Source organism: Salvelinus sp. IW2-2015, unplaced genomic scaffold (genome assembly GCF_002910315.2).
Source record: "Salvelinus sp. IW2-2015 unplaced genomic scaffold, ASM291031v2 Un_scaffold910, whole genome shotgun sequence".
Lineage (NCBI taxonomy): Eukaryota > Metazoa > Chordata > Actinopteri > Salmoniformes > Salmonidae > Salvelinus > Salvelinus sp. IW2-2015.
Genome location: NW_019942643.1, coordinates 180950 through 187366, shown reverse-complemented (window position 1 = coordinate 187366; position 6417 = coordinate 180950). Strand labels below are relative to the sequence as shown.

General features: G+C 44.1%; 1 pseudogene; it reads right to left on the bottom strand.

The window, feature by feature from the left end:
* The window catches only part of LOC112069109 (large neutral amino acids transporter small subunit 2-like), a 37861-nt pseudogene that overhangs the window by 15205 nt on the left and 16239 nt on the right, over window positions 1-6417 (bottom strand).

Here is a 6417-nt window from a genome sequence, read left to right as displayed (position 1 = left end):
AACACTCACAATTAGCAATGAACAGAGCACACCAACCAGGAATCACCATGGAACATTACCACACACATGGACATTACATACACACATGACAATTACACTACATCATGACATTCAAACACAGAACACACCATGACATAACACACATCACACACACACATTGACATTAGAAATATCAGAGCTTAATTCTTGTTTTGTTCGGAGGGTCTTACCCAAGGAACAGAGACAGGACGAGCTCATCCAGCCAGAGACAGAGACGGAAGAAGAGGGCAGGAGGAAGGAATAAGGAGGAGTGGGTAGGATGAGATTTGTATCAATAGTTTAATAGTTGTTAAATGATGTTATGGTAGTTAGAACGTTTGGTGGAAAAAGGAAAGGGGAGGGAGGTAGTGCGAGGGAAGGGTAAGTGGAGTTGAATTAGAGTAAGTGTCCCTGACATGTGCGATAAATGTTGTCCGAGCTGTAGCTATCAACACTAGTTGCTTGGTCCCAGGTCTTGGGCTCTTGCTCCTCTCTACAATAACAGAATTACTAAGAATAAAGTGTTAGATCTGGGATCAGGCTAACACAAATAAGTGTCTTACCCTAACAATGGGAGTAGGACTGAGGCAGTGTGTGTGGAGTTGTGTGTGTGTGTGTGTGTGTGTGTGTGTGTTGTGTGTGGTGTGGTGTGTTGTGTGTGTGTGTGTGTGTTTGTGTGTGTGTGTGTTGTGTGTGTGTGTGTGTGTGTGTGTGTGTGTGTGTGTGTGGGCTTGTGTGGTGTGTGTGTTGTGTGTATGTTGGTGTATGATGTGTGATGTAGAGTGCTGAAAACATATTAAGGAAGACCCCAGCCCACCAGATATGCAATCTCCGCCTTCACTCTCCTCAACCACCCACCATCCCCGCCTCAAGGAAAGACCAAAACAGGTGAACGCCAAAGCCCCCAGCAAAGTCGCCTCGGGTTTGCAATCATTCCGCTATCACAGTAACCTAATAAACCTTATGTATCCGGAAGATAATCTGTGAAAGATTTTCCAAACACTAGAAATCAAAAATTTGCCCAACGACACACAAACCCAGTCGCGCAGTTAATATTACACGCCTGCTTACTATCAATCCCAACAACACATTTGGACCAGCACATTAAAAACAAAATATATACATGTTGACGCCCTGCTGCTGGCAGTGGCAGGGAACGATTCCTAATCCATCCCCAACAAAACAGGAAATCTGCATAACCCGCTACCCCGCCGGTGAATAAAAACAACATGAAAAATCCCTAACTCACCCCCCATTCCCCCACCCGCCCCCACGCTCGTTCTCTACCTACTGCCGCTGGTCGCCCTAGGCTTCCGGAGTACACGAGGCAACAAAAACAATCAGAAATATCATAGAGCACAAAATTTTACACTATTTTGAACACGTGGTTTTAAACATTCACTAATAACATCGGGACACCACCTTTGTCCCCAATAATGTAAATTGAGGCAAATGTAAGATTTATAGTTGCTCTTACCTACATTTACACTGTATGTATAGTCTGTATCAGTAAGTGTAAAGAAATTGTATTAGATATTGGTAACTTGTATTTAAATAACAACACTTCTCTCAACATTAAGCTATAGTTGACGACATACTATTGCCCCACACCGCACCTTGTATGAGCGCCACGTAACCCCCATCTTTCTCTTGGCACATATGCTGGACTCATTAAGACAATATACAGCGCGAGTAACATACAAAACCACACCGGACAAAACTCCCACTCAACCCCAACCACTGACAATACACACAGACACGCTGAACGACACAACTCAGGGTTGGAGCTCAAGAACAAAAGAACTAATATCAGGACAGCCAATGGAAAGCGTGGACACCAGGCCTGTTCAGTGACTACTCCCAAGACCCAGATCGACCAATCGGGAAGGACCAAGAACTCGCAGATCAACCCTAACTTTGCTTGTTGTCTATAATAAAACTGGGTACAACTGTTTGAAACTAGCCTCTTTTCGCGGACGGTTCAAATAAGAATCAAGACAGAAAGAGCCTTGCTGCACAAAGATTTTACTACAGATTCTTACCATGTGATTTAAACGCCTTATTATAAAATTATCCACCTCGTCCTAATGTCTCGACTTACTTGTTTTCTCTACTGTCTCATCGTAAACGTTTTATACAAACAGTTACCTTATTTCTTGTTTGGTTGGCAATTAGGTTTAACGTTTTAGGACTCCCAATAAATGCTAGGGATCTGAAAATTGTGAACTGTAAGTGAACTGTAAACATTTCGACCAAATGTCCCATATGTACGTGAGGTTTTCAAATAAACATTAGAAACACTTTAAACATCCGATCAATATGTAATATGATGTAATTAAGTCCGTCACAACCGCGTCTCTCACCAGAGTATGCAAATAAACACAAATTAGTTCGCAATGCACACAAGCTCGACTAAAGCTTCACCTTCACCCTTATGTACAAGCCTACCAATGACTGTTACCCTCAGAAATCAACTAGTTTTGACTGTGTTTTTGTTTCTCTTTCTGTCAACAGATCCCAGAGTTTGAAACTAACTAAAAGGGCTTCCTGTAGCCCATACATACACATAACCAGTAATCATAAGACAGGGACAGATACAAGACAGGGTCAGAAAACTAGAGTTTTACAAAGGCTGATCTAATAAATAAAACAGGAAACCAGACGTCACTAACTGAACGCGGAGACGTCAACCTAATACAGTCACTGTTTCTAATACCCGAAATGAAACTTATCGCTAGAGTGAGTACCTTTCACTTTCCCAGCAACGCAGAAAATATAATGGGTCGGGATTGAGAGTTTCTATAAAAAATGAAAGCCGATGCTTCTATCAGTAGGATTTTTGTGATTCAGAAGTGTTTTTGGCGGTGAGCGACCAGATCAGATTTGGGGCTTCTTTTCAGACTGAAGATGCCATTTATAGGCTATTCTTGTCGGCTCACCCTCAGGCAAATGAGAACGGGCACTTAGAATGGTCACAGATAAACAAATGTGAAAAAGAAATTGCACAGAGACACTTATCATGTGAGAGAGAGCCTAGAGAGAAGGTTTGCCGTGCGAGTGATAAGTGAAGAGATCGGGGTGAGATGTGAAGGTTCAAATACAGTTTACATGTGGACCAAAGATTAGGTGAGCAGCGTGGCAAAAAACTAGTTTGCTGGGCGAAAATGCAGATGGACCCAGAATGGAGGGGGGGCGTGGGCGTCACTGTGTCCCGATGGGAGGGTGTACTGGGGAGGGGGGGGCGGGGGGGGTGGGGGGGGAGGGGGGGGGGGAGGTGGCGGGGGGGGGGGGGGGTAGGGGGGGGAGGGGGGGGGGGAGGGGGGGGGGAGGGGGGGGGGCAGTGAAGAGAGAGGAGCGCATAGCTTTCAACTAATGGCTGGGTTGGATTGCTATACAGATGAATGCAAAGGAGCAGGAGTGAGAATAGCAGGGGATGAAAATCAGGCGGGGGGGGGAGGGCCCAAAGTGAACAATTTGACAAGCAGGGTGATTGGGAATGGGGGGCGGGGGGGGGGGGGGGGGGGCGGGGCGGGGGGGCGGGGGGGGGGGGCACGGTTGCACGGGTGGGTCGAGAGAGGGGGGGGGGGGGGGGGGGGGTGCTGGCGCGCGACGTCTTGGCTTGCAAACCCATGCGTAAAACAACAAAAAATCCTATTCACAAAAAGGAGATCCTTTGGTTTTTTGCGAATGTTAAAGCTACTCAAGCCTACTTCAATGCAAAAACAATAACCAAAGTAACGACAACGTATTGGTTTTCTATCTTCTTCTAATGTTATTCCTCATCTGCTTCTGCAAGCAGGCAGATAGATCTGTCTCCACACAGTGAACACAACTCAACACCAAATGGTTAGTTGGCGTTGTCCTTAGTTTAATCACCTGAAGTGGGGGTCTAAGGGGGGAGGAAAGATTATGTATCATGCAAACGGCACTCAAGAAAACAAACAGTATATTACATATATAACGGTATACTATACTTTATTGTCGTCTTTTTTTTTTTTTCTTTAGTTATTTTTTTCTTTTTGTGTATAAGTTCAAGACACAAAATGGTCACACGCACCATATTACAGGTGACAGCAAAACCCCAACCATCTAGTGCCTGCTATAGATACAAATGGTAGGATTTAATTTGTTTCACGTCTCTGTTGATGGGGCAGGAAATGAACTTTGTAGTGTATTTGATTTTTAAAAGGCTTCTAAAGTTTGGGTGACCTGTCCACTTGAGAAATTTCAGACTTGAGTTCTGCCCTAACGAAAAAATGTATGCCAACCCCTACAAGACAATGTCATTAATTATAATCCAACATAATAATATCGGCTAATTTCCCTGGTTGCTAGAAGGATATATTTTCCTGTTGTAAGCCCAAAAACTCGCCATCAAAATGAAGACCTACTGTATTAAATTGATGTTTATTATGTTTGTTTATATTCGCATGTTGTAACTCTGTGTTGATTGTACCTTTTGTCGAACTGCTGTGCTTTATCTTGACCAGGTCGCAGTTGTAAATGAGAACTTGTTCTCAACTAGCCTACCTGGTTAAATAAAGGTGATATAAAAATGTCCAAAAAACGTCTGTAGCATATCATTTTTCAAGGGCTACATCGCTATACTTAAAGAAACGGAGGAAAATAATATCTGGACTCTCACGACTCTCCTAGACACATGAAACCCCCTTGTATAGCACAACATACAGAATGTCCCTGAAACCACCATCAGAGATACAGAGATACAGAGATACAGACTGTACCGTACATGCAGGCTAACACAAAGAAACCTAAAACAACAGAGACGGAGGAAGAGGAGGAACAGCAGAAAGAGGAGGAAAAGAGAGAGAAGGAAAAGGAGCAGGAGAGAAGAAGGAGAGAGAGAGAAAGGAACTTGTCCTAAAGTAACCCTTCACCCAGTTGTCTTATTTTCCGCCGCTGGCTGTAAGAGGAACAGCAGCAGAACAGCAGCAGAACACAGGAGAATGAGTTGGTGAAAAACAACAACAGTGACGCTGAGCTCGACATTCTGCTTGACAACATCTGACCAATTCGTTTCGAGGGAAACACACATTAGGGCTATCGCCTCGGCCAATCAGATTGCAGTGTTCTAAAACTATTGCGCATCATCATCGGTGTAGGAAACACTCTCGGCCAAGGAAAATGAATCTTTCTGGCAAGTCTCAACACATCTTTCCCCAGAGGCATTATGGATTGCATAAGGCTTCAGGGAAGAAAACAGGTACATTATGTACATGTACGAGTGCTGGTCTAGGATCAGTTTAGCCCTTTAGATTGTTCGATTATCATCATTTTCTGGACAGGGAGGACCTGATCCTAGATCAGCACTTCTATACTCTGAGAATCTTTGTGAATACAACGCCCCCAGATCTTCTCTAATTACTGAAACAATCCCAGCTGGGATGACTGTGTGACTGGATGGCACAAAGACGCCCACAGGGAGTCGGTCTGTCTGCACCGCCAAACTATCATAGTATTCTGCTCTATGGCTGAACTGAAAAACATCAGGGCAACAGAATAGCCACAGGTGCATTCCAGCTAAAGTGGGTACTAGGCTTGAATGGTGACACGAAAGAACAGTTTCCCACAGCAATTATTCGTCAGTAACAATCGAGCCAGTTACAAAAAACCTATTGATGAGATCAACTCATAAAAAAATATCATTAAACAGTTCTTATGGGTTTTGGGGAYAGATTTCACAGACAGAAGAAAACATATTGAAGCTATCTGGGAGGTTGTTGTTGCTTTCACAAACTAGCTTCACACTGTCTGTCTGTCTGTCTCTGTCTCTCTCTCYCTCTCTTTCTCCCCATCTCTTTCTCTCTCTCTCTGTCACTCTCTGCCTGTCTGAGCCCACCTTGTGGTATTTGGGCTACGTGTGTGAGGTTTGTAGAGAAGTCTTTCACTACCACTCTCAGAGTGGTGCAAACACTCTCTCCTACTCTGCTACCTCTTTTTACTCACTCTTTTTCTTACATGTTCTTTGACCGTGAGTCACAAGTGGATGTTACTGAAAGAACAGAAGAGAAAGTATGGCAGGAGGAGGATGTGAGAGAGAGACAGAGAGAGAGATGAAGAGAGAGAGAGAGCAAGAGACATGACGAGAGCGCGCGAGAGAGAGATGAAGAGAGATGAAGAGAGATGGAGAGAGAGAGAGAGAGAGAGAGAGAGGGAGAGAAAGAGTGTAACGATTGTTCTCCTCGTCTGAGGAGGAGCATGGATCGGACCAAAACGCAGCTTGTGTAGAATACATGACTGATTTATTAAAGGAAGACGAACACGAAGCACACTTGAATAAACTACAAAAATAACAAACCGACGTTAACAGACCTGAACATGTGAACCTACGACAAGACGAAGAGACCGCACGAACAGGTACAAAGACTAAAACAAACT